Source organism: Canis lupus, chromosome 12 (assembly GCF_003254725.2).
Source record: "Canis lupus dingo isolate Sandy chromosome 12, ASM325472v2, whole genome shotgun sequence".
Taxonomy (NCBI): domain Eukaryota; kingdom Metazoa; phylum Chordata; class Mammalia; order Carnivora; family Canidae; genus Canis; species Canis lupus.
The window spans coordinates 68,670,881-68,692,761 of record NC_064254.1 but is presented as its reverse complement, the minus strand read 5'-3'; the positions used below and the strand labels follow the sequence as shown (position 1 = coordinate 68,692,761).

At 47.0% G+C, this 21,881-nt stretch overlaps 1 protein-coding gene across 1 annotated transcript in view; it reads right to left on the bottom strand.

Annotated features, from left to right (window-relative positions):
- Positions 1-1,456: 1,456 nt before the first annotated feature.
- The window catches only part of LOC112658473 (uncharacterized), a 444,780-nt gene continuing 424,355 nt past the window's right edge, over positions 1,457-21,881 (bottom strand). Inside the window, exon 3 of the transcript XR_007401393.1 lies at positions 1,457-1,477. The gene's annotated coding sequence lies outside the window, so the exon portion shown is untranslated. The remainder of the gene's footprint in view (positions 1,478-21,881) is intronic.

Below are 21,881 nucleotides of genomic sequence, written 5' to 3'. Positions count from 1 at the left end.
TCTCTGTCTATCATAAATAAATAAATAAATCTTTAAAAAAAAAAAAAAGAAACTGCCGGGACACCTGCACCCCGATGTTTCTAGCAGCAATGTCCACAATAGCCAAACTGTGGAAGGAGCCTCGGTGTCCATTGACAGATGAATGGATAAAGAAGCTGTGGTCTATGTATACAATGGAATATTCCTCAGCCATTAGAAATGACAAATACCCACCATTTGCTTCAACGTGGATGGAACTGGAGGGTATTATGGGGAGTGAAATAAGTCAATCGGAGAAGGACACACATTATATGTTCTCATTCATTTGGGGAATATAAAAAATAGTGAAAGGGAATAGAAGGGAGGGGAGAAGAAATGGGTAGGAAATATCAGAAAGGGAGACAGACCATGAGAGACCCTTAACTCTGGGAAATGAACTAGGGGTGGTGGAAGGGGAGGAGGGCAGGGGGTGGGGTGAATGGGTGACAGGCACTGAGGGGGGCACTTGATGCGATGAGCACTGGGTGTTATTCTGTATGTTAGCAAATTGAACACCAATAAAAAATCAATTTATTATTAAAAAAAGAATGTATTCCTGTCATTATTCATTATAATTCTTTCCACATTAGAGGCTTCTTTTAACTTACCAAGTCAGTCTTGCCTTTTAATGCCAGCACGCTTACCTCCACAACGCATATTATCTGCTTTGTCAAATTTGAATCTACGTCTCCTGAGAGGTAGTGCCAGAATCAGTCAGAAAAGTGGGATTTTTAGTTTCTGTATTTGACTTGAACTTTATCTTTTTTAAATGTCTGAAGTCATTTCCCTGAATTGGATTAACACTAGCTAGGAAACTATTTTTTATTGTCATCATTTTGTAACTATCTATAGTTACATGGGATGGAAGTATGGGATGAAGGGGAAAAAAGCAGACTTGTTAGCCACACAGGTTTGGCCTGAACCCTGGCTTTGCCCCTAACGAGCTATACAAGCTTGGGCAAGTTATCTTATCTCTGTGAGCCTCAGTTTTCCCAATTTAAAAAGAAAAAGAGTGAGAGATTCTAATCCAATACATAGAGTGGTTGAGTCTTCAGGGACGAATATATGCGAAGTGACTAGCTCAGTACCTGGCATGTAGGATGTGCTCAACTAACTGGTGGTTGTTTGTGTTCTGTTTTTTTAAAAAATCATTTTTTGAGGTGGGGAGGGGCAGTGGGAGAGAAAGAATCTTAACCAGACATGAGGCTTGATGTCACTACCCTGAAGTCATGACCTGAGCTGAAATCAAGTCAGGTACTCAATCAACTGAGCCACCAGGCACCCCTAAAAGTTGTTTAAAAAAACTTTTTTAGGGATCCCTGGGTGGCGCAGCGGTTTGGCGCCTGTCTTTGGCCCAGGGCGCGATCCTGGAGACCCGGGATCGAGTCCCGCGTCAGGCTCCCGGTGCATGGAGCCTGCTTCTCCCTCTGCCTGTGTCTCTGCCTCTCTCTCTCTGTGACTATCATAAATAAATAAAAAATTAAAAAAAAAAAACTTTTTTAAAGTAATCTCCATACCCAGTGTGAGGCTCAAACTCATGACCTCAAGATCAAGAGTCAGATGCTCTACTTACTGAGCCAGCAATGTGCCTCTAAGTGGTAGTTCTTAATAGCATTATTAATGTTCTTTTTTTTCCAGGCTTACATCTCTTTGCAGGTTACTTATCATGAGATAACTTTGCATTTCTAAAGTATTTTCTACAGATGCAGAATTTTGTGCTTCTCTAAAGTGAAAAGTTATTTTATTCTTTCCACTCATCTTATAAATTTACATCCTTCTGCATCCAATTGACTCGCCTTCTCGGTGTTTGCACCCCCTCCCAAACTGCAGCATCTGTAAACTTCATTTAAACCATGTTTCTTCCACTCCTTTGTAAAACGTATAACCCTAAATCTATTTTATACTCTCTTTATCCTCTCACAGAAACATCCTCTTTAAAGAAATTCATCTACAGTCACTCTGTATTTAGTTAGGAAGCTCCCTTCCTCCCTCCGTCTCTCCCTCTCTTCTCTACTCTCTCTCTCTCTCTCTCTCTCTTTTTCTCTCTTTTCCTTTCTTTCAAGTGACAGATATGTTTTGGAGCACCTGCTAGATCAAATAGTGTACAAGCAGAGTCCCAGACTTCAATCTAGTAAGAAACAGACACATAACATATGCAGCTATAATTGAAAGTAGGCCAAATGTAAGAAAGTCATAAAGTGCTGGAAAACGTAGAGGAAGACTTGTAGAATGAGTAAAATCTGAATGTGTGGTGTCTTGGAAGACAATCAGTAAAAGTTCAAAACTGAACTGAATTCTAATTTAATCTCAGATAAACTTAAAATGGCCATCTAACCCTGCAAGCTCCCCAGAATTACACATATTCGGAGAGACTATACACAGAAGTACCACATCCCATTTGTAATGCCTATTGCTCTCATTCATTTCCCATATGAGACCTAGAACAGTGTGTCTGATGCTAGAAATACTAAAAAACATCATCCAGGGTCATTTTTTCCGACCTATCTTCTAATTTACTAATTCTCTCTTTATCTTCATCCATTATTTTTCACCCATGTGATGAACCTTAAGTTTCAAGTATGTTTTTTCTAAAAGTTCTACTTGGTTCTTCTCCAAAATTGTTTGGCTATTCTTCAAATTTCTTATTCTATGTGAACATGTTCAAGCTCGCCTTTTACTTCTCTAAACATAGTAAGTATGGCACTTTTATCTTTTTGAATATAATAATAATAATAATCCACTACTTGAAGCTTTTGTAGATCTATTTCTCCTGTCTGTTGTCCTATTAGTTTCTTTCAGGATGCCAATCTCCTTTTGTGCTTAGTTACTTTTTTGCTGTCAGCTGCTCATTTTCCATGGAAACTTATTTGTGGGACTTCTTTGTGGCCTATTATGAAGATGCTTTCATTCAGAGAGAATTTGCTGTTGCTTCTACCCAGTTGCCTGGGGCCACTGCCTATCCTAGACCACTTTCATCTAAATTTAGTCTTGAAGTTTTTTAACTACTCAAATGATACCAATTCATGCTAAAAAAAAAAAAGTGCAGGAGGGCAGATTTTTGTGGCTAAGATGTGTCAGGGCCAGTCCCACCCAGACTGACTGTAGTCGGAACCAAAGCTACTTTTCTTATAGTCGATCCACTGGGGGTGGGAATTGGAATGCTATGTTTATTTCTGGTACACCCTTCCCCTGAGGGTCTAGCATTTTGAGGTCCCAGTTTTCTGAGCACGGTCTCCCATTAAGACTCCTATTCTGTTCAGGCCCTGGCTTTGTTTTCTGTCTCCTCAGGCCCTTGGACCTTCAAAACAAATCCAAGTTTGCTGAGTTCAGCAGTTCAGCAAATCACTTTAGGGCAAAAATACTTTTCCTCTCAGATTTTTTTGCCTTCACTAAGATTGGCCTGACAATTTTTTTTTTACAAGATTTTAACCTTTCCATGCTTTAAAGACACTTTTGTATGCATATTATCGAGATTTTCTAATTGCTTTTAATAAGAATTATGCAAATACGTAGTAGCCCACTATAAGGACTAGAACTATGTTAGCTTCAGACAGCGTATGATCATTCTATTTCTTAAAAATGACAAAATATCACTTGCTTACAATTTCTCAATTCATAAGCATACCAACTTTTTTTTTACTAACAATGATGAAACTTCTCATTTAAAATATACTCAATGATCACAAAAATAAGTGTGTGTTCCGACAAATCCCAGAAAATAAGACCTTAGACATTGGTGGTTCGTATCATTTATTTTTTACCATAAAAATCAAAACTTCCTGGAGTAAGCAGAGGACAAAGTACACAGGATCTTACATGCATAAGAATTTATTAGTTAAATATGCAAAATGCTGTTTAATGATTCAGATTCTTGCAATATTTCTGTTACTAAAAACTATCAAAGATTTTTACAAATGTTTATTTACTTCAGGGTATCCTCTGGAAGTTGTTTAAAATAACTTATAAAAACATACATCTAATACAACAACACATCTAATGTTTATTTGCCATTTGTCTGTTTGTCATCCAAATCCAAAAGTGCGTGAGAGCAAATAGTGTTTGGTTAATTCAGAATAATAAATTAGGTGTGCTTCAGTTAATGTCAGCTTTTATTTCCAAACAATTCCTATTTTTTACACAGCATTGTGAAAATGGCCAGTATTATCCCTCTTCCACAGTCCAGCGAACAGAATGTTACTGATTGATTCAAGTAGTAAATGATCAGTTCAGTGTTTAGGTGGTTGCGCTGTGCTTTTATTTCCCCTGACACAGCTTTTGAGCAGAATTCAATCATTTTAAAAACCCTGAAAAAAGGGTGGAGTAGTAGTTCAACTGGCAAGAAAATCCAACATATAAACAGTGCAGTAGGACTTGGGAAATCTGAATCAGTGGATTCACTCAGTAATTACTTACTGTGTACCCACTTTGGAGATAGGCAGGCACCGGATGTCGTAGACACACAGTGAACAAGACAAAGTCTCTGCCTTCGAAGAACTTCATCTCCCAAGGCTGTCTAGGACCTTTGAGGTGGCCGATGAGGACAATAGCTCTCCTTCTCCACCGCTTTCCATCCTTTCTGTCTTCTGGTTGCTCTCTGCAATCGCCACTGCCCCACCCTAACCCAGGGTACAGTCTGGGGGGAATGTGATGGGAACTGAGAGGCCCTATCACCCCAGCATCTGCCTTGTCGACCCAGCCTGGTGCTATTTCCTCATCTCCTTCTCTACAAGTCCTTCCATGCCTTATCCCAGAACTGACTCATTGGCATCTGTGATGAAATGCCCAGCAGAGCCTAAGTCAGGCTTTGTTCTGAAATATGGATGCTTAGATGGATGGTCTTACGTAGCATCCAAGGCAACAGAGGTCCTCCCGACAGACACTGTTCCATCCACAAATGAGTTTGTAGGAATTGGTATCAGTGATAAGGCTAACGTAGAAAAATACGGGTGGTCTCGCTGCAAAGAGCATAGAAGACACATCCTGGCATTTCTAAAAATACCTGGAAGAAGCTTCAGCTGGGACTCTAGGTCCTTCTCATAGTCAGTGGGAGCAACAAACCAGCAAGAGGCAGGCTCTAAGGTTAATGCAATCTCATTGTTATCCAAAGGTAGGGAGAACTGCGGTTATTTGGGATACCAATGTGATCTTGCTGTGTCTAAAATGTAAATCTAAGGAGAAAAGGGGATTGGAGAGGCCTATGGGAAAGGCTCAGAGAGATTTTACTTTTTAATTCTCTTTTAAAAGCCACATGACTGCTTCACAGTTGGGTGCAGAGGGATGAAGTGACAAGATTGGGTAGGCCTAGTTAAGACCCCCCACGAAGGGTCTTAAACGAAAGGGCCTAGTTAGAAGGGATGGTGCTAGGAAATAGAAGCAAGCAGCCTGGACCTGGATGACAGCAGGGAAAAAAAGCAGGCATTGGCTAGGACCAAGAGCTCTGCCAGCAGGAAGCCTGGGCCCTCACCCCAGCTCCCACCCTCAACAGTAACTTGTCCTACCACCACCCCTAGAGGCCCATTCTCACCACTTACTCCACCCGCCACCACCATCCCCACCTCTATCTCCCACTTCATCTTAACCCAACAACCAACTTACAATTTTAGCATTGTGGCTCTCAACCTTGGCTGCATATTAGAATTAACTGGGGAGCTTTTAAAAACCCCAATGCCCAGGCCAATTAAATCAGAAGTGAAACCCAGGCATCAGAAGGTTTTAAAGCTCTCCTGGTGATTCCAGTGTGCAGCCAAAGTTGAGAACCTCTGCGTTAGGAACACAACTTATTAATAATAAATTGAATACTGCCTAGCTTTTCATCAAAAGCAGAGTGTCAAAAAGGAAAAGAAAACGGAACGGTGGGGATAGGGCAGGGGTGGAGGGCTGAAGGCAGAGTTTTGTATCAGTAATGACAGACAATGGAAGTGTGTGTGTGTGGTGTGTGTGTGTGTGCGCTCGCGCACGCGTGCGGGTTCTCTGAAGAGCTCATTCAGATTTAGAACAAAAACAGTGAGACCTCCAAAGGGAAATGCACAAAGGTCACGAACAATTCCCACAGAGGAATACAAAGAGTAAATGAACGTGGAAAAATCCTTCTCGCCGAGAAAACCAAAATTAAAAGCAAGCTTGAGATCGCATTTCCTGACCACTGGTGTAAAAGGAGAAAAGCTTAAACGACCCTTAATCTTGGTGAGGCTGCTGTGAAACCAATACACTCACAAATTCTGATGGCACTGTAAATTGGCTTTTAAAAAAGTCTCCTTCTGGATAGCAAATGGCAACGCAGGAGAAAAATTATAAAGGTGTCTGGACCCACGGACCACTAGAGGCTTCTCTTCAGGAGGTATTTAAATGGAGGCAAAAAAGACATACACGCTAGAAAACAATCTCTGCAACGACTTGCAAAAAAAAAAAAAAAAAAAACTGGAATCCAGCTGAATTTCCAACATAGGGTAATGGTTTAATAATTCATGGTATACCAGCACCGCAGAACATTATGCAGTCATTAAGCTGACAACTATGAAGACGGTGAGGAAATGTGGAAAAAATGCTCCCCGGAGGGGCCCTGCCCCCGGCTCCGCACAGGCCGCCTCTGCCCGCCAACTGCAGGCCGCCCGCGAGGAAGCAGGCCCTGGCCCTGAGCCCCGCCGCCCCGGGGCACCTCTGGGAGCAGCTCCCGCCAGGTCTCGCCCTGTGGGGCTTCGCCACCCGGGTCCTCAGCTCGGGAGCTCTGAACGGCCCCTGGCCTCCTGGGCCTCCTGCCTCCCGGAGCCTTCCAGAGCCCTCCAGAGCCTTCCCCGGCCCTCCAGAACCACGCCACCACCCCCCTAGGGTATCTCCAGCTTTCATCTCTGAGCCCCACCTTGTCACCCTACCTCGTCACCCAGCAGTCAGGAACATTCTGGAAACCTGGACTGTTGGTCGTGGCAGATCGGGCGCTGCCTTCGGCCGGGGAGCTAGGGTTCGCCGCCGAGAGCATGACCGTCCCTCACGATGAAGAATTGCTCCGGTGGGGCCAGCCATGCGATTTAGGAAAATTCCGTTTGTACCTACCAGAAGCTGGCACTGAGCGCCCTTCTCCACACAAACCCAAAGTATTTTTCTCACCATTTTTAATTTTTTAAAAGATGTATTTATTTATTTGTTTGTTTGTTTATTTATTTATTTATTCATGAGAGACACAGAGAGAGGCAGAGACCCAGGCAGGGGGAGAAGCAGGCTCCACGCAGGGAGCCCGAGGTAGGGCCCGATCCCGGGTCTCTAGGGTCAGGCCCTGGGCCGAAGGCAGGCGCTAAACTGCTGGGCCACCCGGGCTGCCCTCTCACCATTTAAAAAAACAAAACAAACCAAAAAAACCACTGAACTTTCCAGAAATAAAGCTCGCGTGTAAAGCGAGGGAAGCTTGCCCTTGCCCGGGCGCGGCCTGAGGGTGGCGCGGCCTGTCGAGACTCGCCTGGGCAGCCCCGCGCCCCGACCGCCGTGCCCCGGGCTCCCCACGGGGGCGGCCTCCTCGGGCCTCCTGGCCGCGTCCTGGCCGAGCATCTCCTGGGGTCCGGAGGGGATCCTCACCGCGAGGCGCTTCCCTCTGTGCGGGCCTTCCCTCCGTTAGGGCTCGGGAGGCGCCCGCGTCTGTCAGGGCGGGCCTCGGGCCTCGGGCCTCCCAGCCGGGCTCCTGCAGGCCGGGACCGACTGCCCCCTCGTCCCGTCACCCGGGGTCCCGGGGGTCCTGCGGGTTGCCTCCAGGGTTGCCTCCAGTGTTGCCTCCAGTGTTGCCTCCAGTGTTGCCTCCAGTGTTGCCTCCAGACCCCCCTCGGCTCTTCCCTCTGGTAAAACCGCAGTTCTTCCTGAAGGGCACGCCTGAGAGCGGCACCCAGGGCCCCGGCTGAGGTCGACTCCCAGGTCGGGCCCCTCGGTTGCGATGTCTAGCGCCTGCCCCAGTCATCCTCCCCCTAGCAAAACCTCTGTCGTCATTCCTGGAAACGGCAACCTTTCTGAGGCACCATCTACCAGCCCCTGGCTCTGTAGCTTCCTGAGCCCTCTGTCTCCACCCACCCCGGCCACCACTACGGCGGCTGTCCCCCCCCCCCCCAGCACCACCAGTAATGGCACCACCTCCAGTACCACAGCTGGAAGCCTCTGCTCTGACAGCTGCCTCAGGGCCGCCCGGCTCACGCGCTCGAGCACCCTCCCTCTAGAGACCCTTAGACCTCAGTGAGACTTCCAGTTCATCGGTCCCATCATTTGTCCTCTCCCTCTCTCTCCCCCTGCCTTCTGCCCCATTCCATGTCTTTGCCTTTGCCCTTACTCTTGACCAAGTTCTGATCCCGTGACACACAATTTTACACACACACACCCCTGACTCCTTTGCCCCTTGCTCCCTGCACTGTACTGTCCAACAGAGCTCCCATCCTAGTTGCACATCCCCCTTCCTCACGAACACACCACCTTGCAAACTGGTCGGCCATTAATATGACGGAACTTTCAAGTAGGCATTCAGCGGTCCAAACCGACCGTACAGTCCTAAAACACGCCCCTAGGAAATTGACGTTCTCCCTTTCGGAGTCAACCCCCTCGTGTCTTCTCCTTGCCTCCAACCGTGGACACCGCCCTCCCCAACTCACTGATGATGGTCTGAACTCATTTCTTTGACAAAACAGATGACGTCTGATTCATTGTCCTATTAAATCTAACGACACATATAAACCTATGTGCATCATATATGACATTTTTACAAATATAAAATGGATGAACCCGACTGTTCCACTGAAGAACAACCCGCACAACTCCTGAACTGAACCCATCGGCTCTTGCCCACTTAAAGCCTTTTCCCCAGAATTATTCCCCTCCCTCCCAAAACATTATTTTTCTTCTCCTGTCCAAGTCTCGAACTTGCTAGAATACATCCCCTGCTCTAGGCTACATCCTTGACAGCGGCACTCGATTTTTCCTTTGCTCCTGCTCGCAGCAAAACCCCTCCACATGTGTCCCTCGTGACGTCTCCACGTCTTCACCTCCTGTTTAGTCTCCAGCACATCTCCTTAGGATTTCATCCTCACCACACTGCCAAAGCGGCTCCTATTTAAGGTCACCAACCTCCAACTGGCTAAACCCAGTGGGTTTCTCCATCTTCTATCTTATTCCACCCCTCAGGAGCATTTGACCCCATCTGTAGCTTCCTTCTTTTTAAAAATTTTTATTTATTTATGATAGTCACACAGTGAGAGAGAGAGAGGCAGAGACACAGGCAGAGGGAAAAGCAGGCTCCATGCCGGGAGCCCGACGTGGGATTCGATCCCAGGTCTCCAGGATCGCGCCCTGGGCCAAAGGCAGGCGCTAAACCTCTGCACCACCCAGGGATCCCTAATGCTTCCTTCTTAAAGCACGTTTTCACTGCTTTCAGGATGCGACACTCTCCTATTTCTTGTCCTACCTTACTTGGCCACTCATTCTTAGTTCCCTTTACTAGGTGCTTCTCTTCTGCTCAACGTCTAAGTTAAAGTCTCCTACGTTTAGCCTAATCCCCCTCTTCTCTATCTAACCAGATCTACGGTTCTTTAAATATCACCTACAAGCTTATGACTCCTGGTTTTCTGTTTAGCACCAGCTCCTCTCCCGGGTTCAGATGCCTGTCTACCACTTGGGGGCTGCCTAATAGGCATCTTGAATTTAGCATGAGCAGCACGAAATGCTTGGTGTCCCCCCCCCACCCCATGGTCCACTCCTCCATGGCTCTTCCCGGTCACCTCTGTGGCACCATCATTTTGAGAGGTAGGGGCCCTCCCTATCAAAACTGCTATTTACAACGGAAAACACAAACATGTAGCACCTCTGTTGTCCAGAGAGTCTTGCAGATGCGTGCCACTGAGGCACAGGCCACAGGTGAATCCAGCCAGTCGGAACTCACGTGCAGGGACTCGTAAAGTTGTTGGTTACCTAGCTGCCTTAGTCATCTGATGCTGCATATAACAAACCACCCCAGAATTTGGTGACTTAAAGCACAATACTCATTTATTGGCTCACTGCTTGGCGGTTTGGGCAGCTCCTGGTACAAATGGCTCATCTGTGATCAATAGGCAACTCCTGGGGAGCCTGCCTGGGGCCGGAGGCCTCAGCCTCCGAGAAGGATTCACTCAAGGCTTAGCAAGTTGATGCAGGTTATTCAAAGGAGAATCATCGGTGGTGACTTCCATTCTTGTTGTGTTGGCTTCTCCCAGAAGCTTTTTGGACTTCCTCATAGCGGGGTGCATTCTAAGAAGGACATGGAAGCCGCTGGTCCTCTCAAAGGATAGGTGTGAGATTGGCAGCAGGTCCCTTCCATTGCATTCCATTGGTCAGATTGACACAGGCCCAACCAAAATTCTAGGGCAGTGGATAAGCAGTGACAAAGAACTGGGGGCCGTCGTAAGTCACTACACCAGCCCTTTGGAGTGTGTTACTGGCCTGCAGTTGGCTCAGCCCTTTAGAAACAGCTACATGTTGGGACGCCTGGGTGGCTCAATGGTTGAGCGTCTGCCTTTGGTTCGGGTTGTGATCCTGGGGTTCTGGGGTTGAGTCCCACATTGGGTTCCCCGCGGGGGGCATGCTTCTCCCTCTGCCTGTGTCTTTGCCTCTCTCTCTGTATCTCTCATGAATAAATAAAATCTTCAAAAAAAAAAAAAAAAAAAGAAAGAAAGAAAGAAAGAAACAGCTACGTGCTGATAGATGCTTTCACAACTGGCTGGACTGCCCTGGGAACGTGGGGCTGTGGTGCCACACTCTCGCTGGCTCCGCAGCACGTGTGCCACACAGTGCACCCCACTAGTGTAGCCTTCAGGCCCAGGAGGGAGGCAGGGAGGCGTGAGACCCCTGCCCCGTGAGGAGTGAATACAGACTCTCCCCTGCCCCGCCTCAGCCCCCCTCCTTCAGCAAGGAAGAGCAGAGATAACGGATCTCTGACTTTTCTACTGCCCCGTCTGTAAAGCAATCTCAAAACTAGTGGCCTTGAGAACTGAAAACGCTTTCTGAAATGCTATATGCCAAAATACAGGTTTGGGGGATCTCCCTTTTTAAAAAAAAAAAAAATCCTAAAAGCTCTCCTCTCCCTCTAAATATGCACTGTCATTGTTCTCAACTAAATGAACAGGAGCTGGAGCAGGAGAGAGGACGGCTGGCTCCCCGGCCCAGGCCTGGGGTGGATGAAAGCGTTGACTCAGGGGGTCAGAGGACCAGTCCCCCGAGACCCCCCCGCCAAGAGTGCACTGAGAAACCCGAGTTGAATCAGAAGGCAGAGGGCCCAGTGAGCGTTGTGAACGGGTGAGGGAAGGCTGTGATCGCAGGGTGGGCGGTGGGCGGTGGAGGCTGCTGGAGGGTCCAAGGCACCGCGGAGCAAGAGACAACCCAAGTCAGCCGTGAGTAATAGCTTGTCTTCTTCCTTGAGGGGGGGGAAGACCTGCTAGGGCTCAGGCCAGACAGAGCCCTTCTCGGCTCCATCCCATACTGTGGAGATGGGGCCGGGGAGGGGGTGTAGTGAAAAAACAACAAACCGGTCTATATGGTCCATAAACCTTCATCAAATCTCCTCTGGAGCTAGGAGGAGAATGGTGAGAATTAGGCTCTCCATTTTCCAGCCAAAAGAACTGATGTGAGATGAGGGAATTGTTGAAACATTATTAAGTAGATGAACAGAAGCAAAAAAACAAACAAAAAAACCCAACAAAACAAAAAACAAGTCCCTCCCCCCAAAAAACCCAAATATTTTATTCCCCTGGTCTCTCTGATGGAGAGACATCAGAGAGGATGTAGCCTGTATCTTACACGATGGTTATCTAGTTACTTTCCGTCTGGAAAAGATTTGAAAAATGAAAAAATGCCTCATCTCTAGGCTCTCCTGGGGAAAAAAAAAAAAAAAAGCAGGCGAGATAAGAGGTTTCCTATCAATGGATTACCAAGACTGACTTGCGCTAGGAACCCGGCCAATTTATCACTTCTTTCCCATTGTGAAGAAATACTATAAATGGACATGCTAAGCCCTAAAGAAACTGGTTAGAGGGGAAAGAAAAATCAAAACCCAAGTGTCGAAAGACAGGCAAGGGGGATCGGTTTGCTGGGTTTCCATCCAAATCCACCTAATTATGCGTGAGGCTTGCCTGGCAGCTTGACATCCGCTGGGCTGCGCCTGCACTCAGTAGCTAGCTGGGCACCAAATGAGCCTTCTAGAAGCAACTGGGTTTTCTGTCCTTGTGCCCAAAGGAGGCCTTTCCAAAACTCTAAATGTATTCTTCTCCTTAGAATCACTCTTTCAGAAGAATGCCCAAGACCCAGTTACTTTTTGTTCCTGCTTACGCACAGCCTAGGACGGTCCTCCCTCCCTGCCCTTGGCCCTGTCCTCTTCCTTTCCCCGCTGACCCCACCCAGAGAGGACTGTATTTCATTGTCCGTAGCTAACCCGTGCTTTCTGCACCAAGGATGGTTAAGGGGGAAGAAATGTTACCGTTCGGTGGCATGTACAGAAACATCCGAAAGAAATCCAGCGCACCTCCGTTTTGCGGTCCTCCCCCCGCAAGCACGAGCCAAGAGAAACTTTCTCCACTTTGGGTCACTTTGGAAGGCCCGCGGCCACCCTCTGCTGGTGCCCTCCCACTCTTCCCTCCCCTCCCCCTCCTCGCGCCCCTCCCTTGGGCAGCAGAGTGCAAAGGGAGCCCCCTGTCCACGCTCTCCTCCCCTCTGACCGACCTCCAGGAGGGAGGGCGGTGCTCCCCTGCAGACTGGGAGTCCACGCATGGGCAGATTCCCAGGCCCTGCCCCCCTCTTCCTCTGTGTCAGCCCCTTCTGCTTTGCCAAGCCAGCTGGCTGCACCTGGACATCTCGGTCACTCTGCTCGCTCACTCTGCCTGGCGGCGAGCCAGCTTGGCATGATCCCTGCTGGGGTCTGTGCTCCACTGTGGGCAGCCAGCTGGACCTGGGTGGGGGTGGGGAGGCCTCGCGTGGTGCCGCCGGCCACACCGGTGCCGGAAGCAGCAGGCTACAGTCTGCCTTCACCCAGCTTTTTTACCCAGTGTAAACCAATCTTCAGGCTTTCAGGAGAGCTTCAGAGCGTGCGCCCTCACCAAACAGCAGGCCTGCGGCAAGGTGTTTCTCTCAATGAACAGTGTGGTCAGGGTTATATCGGCGGCCGTTATCTATAGACCAAGGTGCATATTGTCATCTAAACAATGTCTTTGAAATGCCATTATGGGTGGCAGATTTTTTTCAATAGGCTTCAATCCATTTCAGGTTCTGAGATTTCCCAAAGTTCACGTCATCTCTCATTAAGTCTCCACAGAGCCACATTTCCAGGGACCAGATTGACACTGGGGTACCCATTGCAGCAGGACCCCCAAGTCCCCACCTCCTTATGTTGAGTCTTACCTGGTTATAAGCAACAGCAAACCAAATCTACTGACTTCAGCCGCAAGAGGGAATTTTCCTGCAAGAGACTTGCATAGCTCGAAGGGCCAAGTGAAGAATGTGAAGGAAGGAAAAAACGAGGTGGTGCTGAGGCCCTGGGTTGTAGGGGGTCGCCACCCCCTCCAAATGGGTTGCCCTGGTCCCGGGCATGCGTTTTCTATGGCTGCTGTAATAGGTTACCACAGACGTGGTGACTGAAAGCCACCTGAATTTCTTAGCTCACAGCTCTGTAGGTCGGATGTCTGGCTTGGCTCAACTGGGTGCTCTGCTCAGCATCTCCCAAGGCCAACACCAAGGCGTCGCCACGCTGGGCTCTTATCTGAAAGCTCTGGGGAGATTCTAAGCTCATTTAGGTTGTTGACTGAAACCACTTCATTAGCATTATAAGACCCGAGTTCCCCACTTCCTCACCTGCTGTCAGCTGGGGCCTCCTCAGCTCCTGGCGGCCACTGCAGTTTCTCCAGCCTCAAGCCATGAGTGAGGTGTCAAATCCCTCCTCGTGCTTCAGATTGCCCCAGCTTCTGCTGCTTTTAAGAGAAGAAATGGTTAGCTCGGGCTCACCCGGACCATCTCCCTATCTCCAAACCCTGCCACACAAAATAACAACCATGGGAGCCATGTCATGTCGTATCATCTCAGCGTATTACGGTTTGGGGGGAGGGCATGAGAAACTCAACCAACCAAACTTTGACTCAGCTCCACTGACTTTTAGTCCTTGTCCGTCTAGGTCATGTTTCAAGCTCTCTAGAGAGAAATGCAGATTGACCAATTGGGTCAGGCGTCCATACCCATCACCCATCGGCTATGACTAAGGTGCAGGCTCGTATAGAGGAAGGGTCAGCACCTGGGTAGCAACAGCTGCTCTGGAACCCGGGAAGATGGTTGGGGAGATGGGCAGGGATCACGAGAGGAATCCTTCTTGCAGAGGGAAGTAAGGGAGGTGACAATAGGGAAGAGAAGGGAACCCCACGTGGCCCAGCTGGAGGACGAGCTAGCCAAACCGGGTGGAGGGCCTAAGAGGAACGCGAGCGTGGTCTGAGGGCTCAGGTGTTGTCCTCGTGTTTTCCACCTGGGTTAAAGAAGCTGTGGTTTATGTATACAATGGAATATTCCTCATCCATTAGAAACGACAAATACCCACCATTTGCTTCGACATGGATGGAACCGGATGGTATGACGCTGAGTGAAATAAGTCAATAGGAGAAGGACAGACATTATATGGTCTCATTCATTTGGGGAATATAAAAAATAGTTAAAGGGAATGAAGGGGAAAGGAGAGAAAGTGAGTGGGAAATATCAAAGAGGGAGACAGAACATCAGAGACTCCTAACTCTGGGAAATGAACAGGGGGTGGTAGAAGGGGTGGGTGGGGTGTGGGGGTGACTGGGTGACTGACAGGCACTGAGGGGGGCACTTGATGCGACGAGCTCTGGGTGTTATGCTATATGTTGGCAAATTGAACTCCAATAAAAAATAAAGTAAAAAAAAAAATCTTGGCGTTGACACGGTTGCAAAATTGAACTGTGACTTGTTAGAGTTAACAGGTCCATTCCCACAGGTCCCGGAGCTCTGATTCCATATGAGGGAGAAGATTTAAAACAGCAACCCCCACAAAGGAGGTCAACAGACAGCAATCCAGAACCAAGGAGATAGCCTTTGGATTTTTTAGGTATCGTCGTATCTTTTTGTGCCGCTCCCAAGAAAACTTGGATTTGGGGGCATCCTCTTGATGTTAAAGACTTGAAAACAAGCCCCTCGCCAAAAGCAGTGGCTCTCTTTAAAAAGGTGATTCAAAATAAGAAATAAAAAATAAAAAGGTCACTCAGCAAGGCTCGTGGAGAAAAGACCTCAGGAATGAATATTTGATAGATACTCCTCCTTACAGCGATGGTGACAAACGACCGCCCCGCTGGTGGAAGGCAGCACTTGGTACTTTTCTAAGGGAGAAGACGTCGTTGCATTACATGCCTTGTTAGGCTCATTTGGGGAGAAAGCAAATGCGCGGTGGCTGCATCTGGCAGGTGCACTTCGGGCAGAGCTCACTGGGAGAATCGGAGAGAATCGGAGAATCAAAGAGGCTTTGGGAGACCGCGGAGGAAACGGCACCACAACAAATGAAGCCTGGAACTTTGTTCCTCTTAAAATGCAACCGAGCCCCTGCAGAAGAAGCGATGCAAAGCCTCTAATATTACGAAGCCACAGTGAGATTGATTTGCACTCACCTTCAGCGTGTACAGGGCATGTCACACTCTACTACAGAGGTGAGCGCGCCCGACCCGAGCTCCAAGACCTGTGGGCATGACTTCCTGCGCTTCGCTTACCTCTGACGACGAATCTGTTCCTTGCATGAGCCTTCCCTCCTGCCCAGGAAGTTTTCCCTCCTTCTTTTAAACTCTTTTCCTTCCTGTCTTCAAAATGCATCTGAAACGATTTGTTCTATCCCCACCATCCGCCTTCCGACTTGTTATTCTCCTTCCTTCCCCAGGTACTATCTTGGTTACCAGCCACAGCTCATGACTCACCTTCTTATCTTAGGTAAGACAGACACAAGCAGCTCCACCGGCCCGGGGCTTGGTCTCATCCTGAGAGGAGTGAGGGGGGTATAGAAAATGCCTTCCCTGACGCTGGGTGGGTATATCTGTTTTGTCTTGTTTCAGCCAGTGTGAGAGACCAAACTTAATCATCTTATGGACCCCTAGTCAGTCCCTAAGGATTTTACATGGTGCTCCAGGAATGCCGCCTGAATAACTCCCACTTAGGGCAATCTATTGAAGAGTGTGGCCTACCGTACGATCAAAATTATTAAGCACATCACGGATATTGGGAAAGTACGGGCATATCATTTTCCATACCAAGTTGTCCATATGGCTGGTTAACAGGCTTATTGATGATTTCATTCAAATCCTCTGAATTCTTTCTTTTAAACTAACTCGATCTGTCAAAGATCTTCTCTTTATTTTTTAAAAATTTTAATTGTGATAAAAGACACATACCATGAACTTTACCATCCTAACCATATTTAAACGCACCATTCAGTGGCATTGACTGCATTCACCTCGTTGGACAATCATCACCACCATCCATCCACAGAACTCTTCATCTTGAAAAACTGAAACTCCGTAACCATTAAACAGTAATTCCCCACTCTCCCCTCCTCTCAGCCCCTGGAGACCACCATTCCATTTCCTGAGTTGGACCACCGTAGGTACTTCACATAAGTGGAATCATACAATATTTGTCCTTTTGTGACTGGTTTATTTCATTTACTGTGACATCCTCAAAGGTCATTTAGGTTGTAACGTGTGTCAGAATTTCCTTCCTTGAAAGGCTGAATAATATTCCATTCTCCACATATACTACATTTTGTTTTTCCATTCAACCATCGATGGGCACGTGGGTTACTTCCACTTTTTGGCTCTTGGGAATAATGCTGTTATGAACATTGGTGTACAAGTACTATTTCGGTCCCCATTTTCAGTTCTTTTGGGATTAGAAGCAGAAACAGAATTGCTGGATCATATGGTTACCCTATGTTTGATTTTTTGCGGAACCACCATCCTGTGAGAAATGTTTACATCCCCAACAAGAGCGTGCAAGGGTTTCGATTTCTCCGCATCCTCACCAACACTTGTTATTTTGTTCTTCGGATAGTCGCCATCCTAACGAGAGTGAGGTGGTATCTTGTTACAGTCAGAACTCAAAGACCTTTTTAGAGATTTGTTAAATTTTTCCTCTACTAACTGTGGTTTCATTCACATACATTAGTTAAAAAATGTGTTTTCTGTATTTGATATATCAGACGGGTTTGTGAATAAAAGTCAATAACGGTTGGAGCACCTGGATGGCTCAGTCAGTTGAGTGTCTGACTCTTGCTTTCAGCTCAGGTCATGATCTCAGGGCCTGGATTGAGCCCACATGGGGTTCCACACTGGACCTGGAACCAGCTGAAGATTCTCCTCCTCCTTTTTTTTTTCTTTTAAGATTTTATTTATTTATTCATGAGAGATACACAGAGAGAGAGAGAGAGGCAGAGGGAGAAGCAGGCTCCATGTGGGGAGCACAGTATGGGACTCGATCCCAGGGCTCCGGGATCACGACCTGAGCCGAAGGCAGACCCTCAACCGCTGAGCCACCCAGGCGTCCCTCTCCCCCTCCTTCTATCTTTGTCCCTCCCGGCCTCACTTGTATGCATGCGTGTTCAATCTCTCTCTCTCAAAAGAAGTTAATAACTATTGCATATTGGTTGTTTTTTGCATTTTTTTGCCCAGAAAATAACCCTATTACTCAGAAAATTGCTTCTTAAATTCCAACAGAGACTGAAGACCAAGTTTCACCTTGCTGATCAACCCCTGAGGCTGTGGCCCATGCCGGTGTCTTGCATTCATTCTCTACCTGGTGGAAATAGCAGGACCCCTCCGATCTTGAAAGGCTGTTGCACCCGCCCTGAGCCCTGCGAGAGCAGACACATAGGCTGCCTGCAGTTGAACTGTTGCTGCCTCCCACTCCACACCAGCCTGCTACTGGGATTCTGAGAGGTAGAAACCAGAAGGAACCCGCATCCCCTCACTGGTCCTCATCTTCACTTGCTCGGTTGTCAAATAGTCAATAAACACATGAGCATAGCCAGACCTGTGCCAGGACTAGCAATGCAGCTATGGACAAGCTATTCACACAGCTCCTGTTTTCACGGATCATACAGCAGAGAAGGGAAACATTAAATAAATGGTTGCAAATAAGATACGTCCTATAAAGACAAGTACAGAGTGTTAAGCAGCATAGAAGAGCGAGCTCTAGCCTGGTTGAGGAACCAGGCAAGTCATCCCTGAGGAAGGGGCATCTCAACGGCCATATAAAGGAGCAGGCCTTCGGCAGCCACTGAAGAGCCACTGAAGATTTCTGCGGTGAGCAGCATGGCCCCTGAGCTGGGTTGCAGATCTTCAGACCCTGCCCTGGGGCTTTACCAGCCGGAGAGCTTTGGGGGAGTCATTTCACTTCTCTGCAGATAATAGTTGGCATAATTAGTTACTACGCATACCAGTTTCCGGCACATAGCAAGTACTCCACAGATGGCTATTGCTCCCTAAGCGATGTGTGTGCCTCACGTCCTGGGCGCTGTGGTGCTGCTGAGAGCATCATGGTAGGAAAACACACGTTGTCTTCACAGTCCCCGACTCGTGATGGTTCTACCTACAATTTTTTGGTTTTACGATAGTGCAAAACTAACACATATTCAGTAGAAACCATACTTGAAATTTTGAATTTTGATCTTTTCTCAGGCTAGCGGTACGTGGTGCCATCCCCGCTCGTGATGCTGGGCAGTCAGTGAGCTGCAGCTCCCAGACAACACGTGGGCAGGGGGTGAACAAGCAGTATTCTCACAACCGTCTGTACCCGTACTGCTATTCTGTATTTCACTTCCAGTATTCAAAAAATTACATGATAGTCAACACTCTTATGAAATAAGCTTTGTGTTTGATGGTTTTGCCCAACTGTAGGCCAATTAAAGTGTTATGAACACATTTTGTTGTTTTTTTTAAAAGATGTTATTTATTTATTCATGAGACACACAGAGAGAAAGGCAGAGACACAGGCAGAGGGAGAAGCAGGCACCCTGCGGGGAGCCCGATGTGGGACTCAATCCCAGGACCCCAGAGTCACGCCCTGAGCTAAAGGCAGACACTCAACCCCTGAGCCCCCTAGGTGTCCCTCTGAACACGTTTAAGGTAGGCTACACTAAGCTATGTTTGGTGGCTTACATGTATTAAATGCACTTTTGACTTATAATATTTTCCATTTACAATGGGTTCATTGGGATGTAACCCTGTCATAAGTCAAGAAAGATCTGAATTAGAGTCATCCGAATATACCTTGGCAGGCAACATACCTCCAGAAAGGTCTAATCAGACAGTATGTTTGTTTGTTTGTTTGTTTGTTTTAGAGAGAGAGGGACAGAGGGAAAATCTTAAATAGGCTCCACTCCCAGTACAGAGCCCAATGCGGGGCTCAAGCTCATGATCCTGAGATCATGACCCCAGCTGAAATCAAGAGTCAGATGCTTAACCGACTGAGCCACCCAGGTGCTCCTAATTAGACAGTTTTTATCTAAAGATTCTAAAATGCCCCTATCTTTTGGCTGAACAATTACACATCTGGGGATCTATCCTAAAGAAATAAACATGCATGTGTGCACAATTTTAGCTATTTCTTATACTGAAATGTTGAGAGCACCTTAGTGTCTCACAGGAAGTCAGTTAGTTACGATACAGCATATACGATGGGGTGTGATGTATTCATCAAGAAGCTGTAGAGAAATTCTATTTGCTGACATGAGATGCGATTCAGTATCATGCATGTGAATCCCTTTTGCTAATAAGATACCCTAATTTATTTATGTTTTTAAAAAAGATTTTATTTATTTATTCATGAGAGACACAGGGAGAGAGAGGCAGAGACACAGGCAGAGGGAGAAGCAGGCTCCACTCAGGGAGCCCAATTTGGGACTCGAACCCAGGACCCCGGGGTCATGCCCTGGGCGGAAGGCGGCACTAAACCGCTGAGCCACCCAGGCTGCCCGATACCCTAATTTATAGAAAGCAAGGGTGCAAGTGTTTAAACCAAGATATTAAGGTAATTGTCTTTAGGCAGATAGACCAGTTTGGAATCAAATAGAAATCAACTCTGGTAGACTTGGTGGAAGGGGAAGACTTTACTGGGAAGAGCTGCAGTAACTCAGGGAAAGGAAGGAAAAGCTGAACAACCAGGCTTTGGGTAGGACAGGCACCAGGTCATAGAAATGAGAGGACAGTCCCTGCTAAGCTATGCCATTGGTAAAAAGGCAACTTGATCCTTGTGTGTGTGTGTGTGTGTGTGTGTCCCTCTGTTTTCAACCCACTCAGATGGAGATCTCCAGAGAGTCTGCTTGATGTGGACTAGATCACGAGGCATCACACTTTGCAGTTTCAGTGATCCTGCACGCCCTGGGAAAGCCGCCGTGCCCCACAGGAAGAAGCAGGGGGAAAGGTAAAACCAACAGATGTTCCCTAGAAGGGGGGTTTAGGAATGTTACCTCTCTTTATTTTTCTATATTCATCTAGATATTTTAATTCTGCTATAATAGATACTGCTTTTATTTTTATTTTTTTAAATTTTTATTTATTTATGATAGACACACACACAGAGAGAGAGAGAGAGAGAGAGGCAAAGACACAGGCAGAGGGAGAAGCAGGCTCCATGCACTGGGAGCCCGACGTGGGACTCGATCCCGGGTCTCCAGGATCGCGCCCCGGGCCAAAGGCAAGCGCCAAACTGCTGCGCCACCCAGGGATCCCTAGATACTGCTTTTATAACAAGGATTTTCTTTGTAATTTCAAAAACCTCAGAAGACATACAAGTTGCCACGTTCCCTGAATGGCTACTTGACAACCTATTTTCCCCTTTTGTACCCACTACATCACCTACCATAAATCTCATTCTCATCACCCCACAGCCACCCACACACCTACTTATCCACATGAATTACTTTTATGGGATTATTATTAATATAACGATACTACGATGAGCATGTAACACTACAGATAGGTACAGTTCAATAATATAAAGACAAAGAATTGTTAATGCATTACTGATGTTAGGGTCGAATTTTACAAAACATTCACTAAAAATTACAGCAAGTGTTTATTAAGTGTTTGCTCTGTGCCACGGGACGAGTCCTTTACTTACATTATGTCACCTTAATATAAAATACACAATTTGACAAACATTTCCTTCTCCAACACAGCATTCTTAGTAGATACTATCTCTTCTGAAAAATAGATTCTTTCTCTTCCAAGAACCTCAAGGCATTCCATTCGCATCAAGTAATTCATTGAAATTCTCTCATCATCCCTAAGAGGAAAGCACAGGATTGGATATGACTTATCTTTCTGTAGAGCTGCAAAAGCCACAGAGATGTAATTTCCTCAAAGTCATTCAACTACTGGTGGCATCTGAATGCTGAAGGCATTCAGAGAACAATTCTTTCATTTAATAGACATATTTTGTGGTTCTACTCTGTGTCCAGCTTCCCTGCAAGGAGACAAACACTGATTCGCTCACGTCCATCCGTGCTGTGCGCCCAGGCTGTGTCAGCAACCAGGACCAAGACGGATGCAGTCCCAGCCTCCACGATGGAGAAGTCCTACCTGTTCTCAAGTTGACAGTCAGAGGATAAATTGGGGAGCGTTTGCAAGTGAGGCGTGAGGCCTACGAAATAGAAGTAGAAGTTATGTCGGAGGAACGGGAAATACGCGTGAAAATACCGAAGTGGCAACAAAAAATATGGTAGGTACGCACAACGCAAAAAAAAAAAAAAAAAAAAAAAAAAAAAAAAAAACCTCTGAGGAGATAGAGGAAAGCTACATGTGGAGGGTGAGGACATGCAGAAGCAGCGTCCAAGGACAGAGATA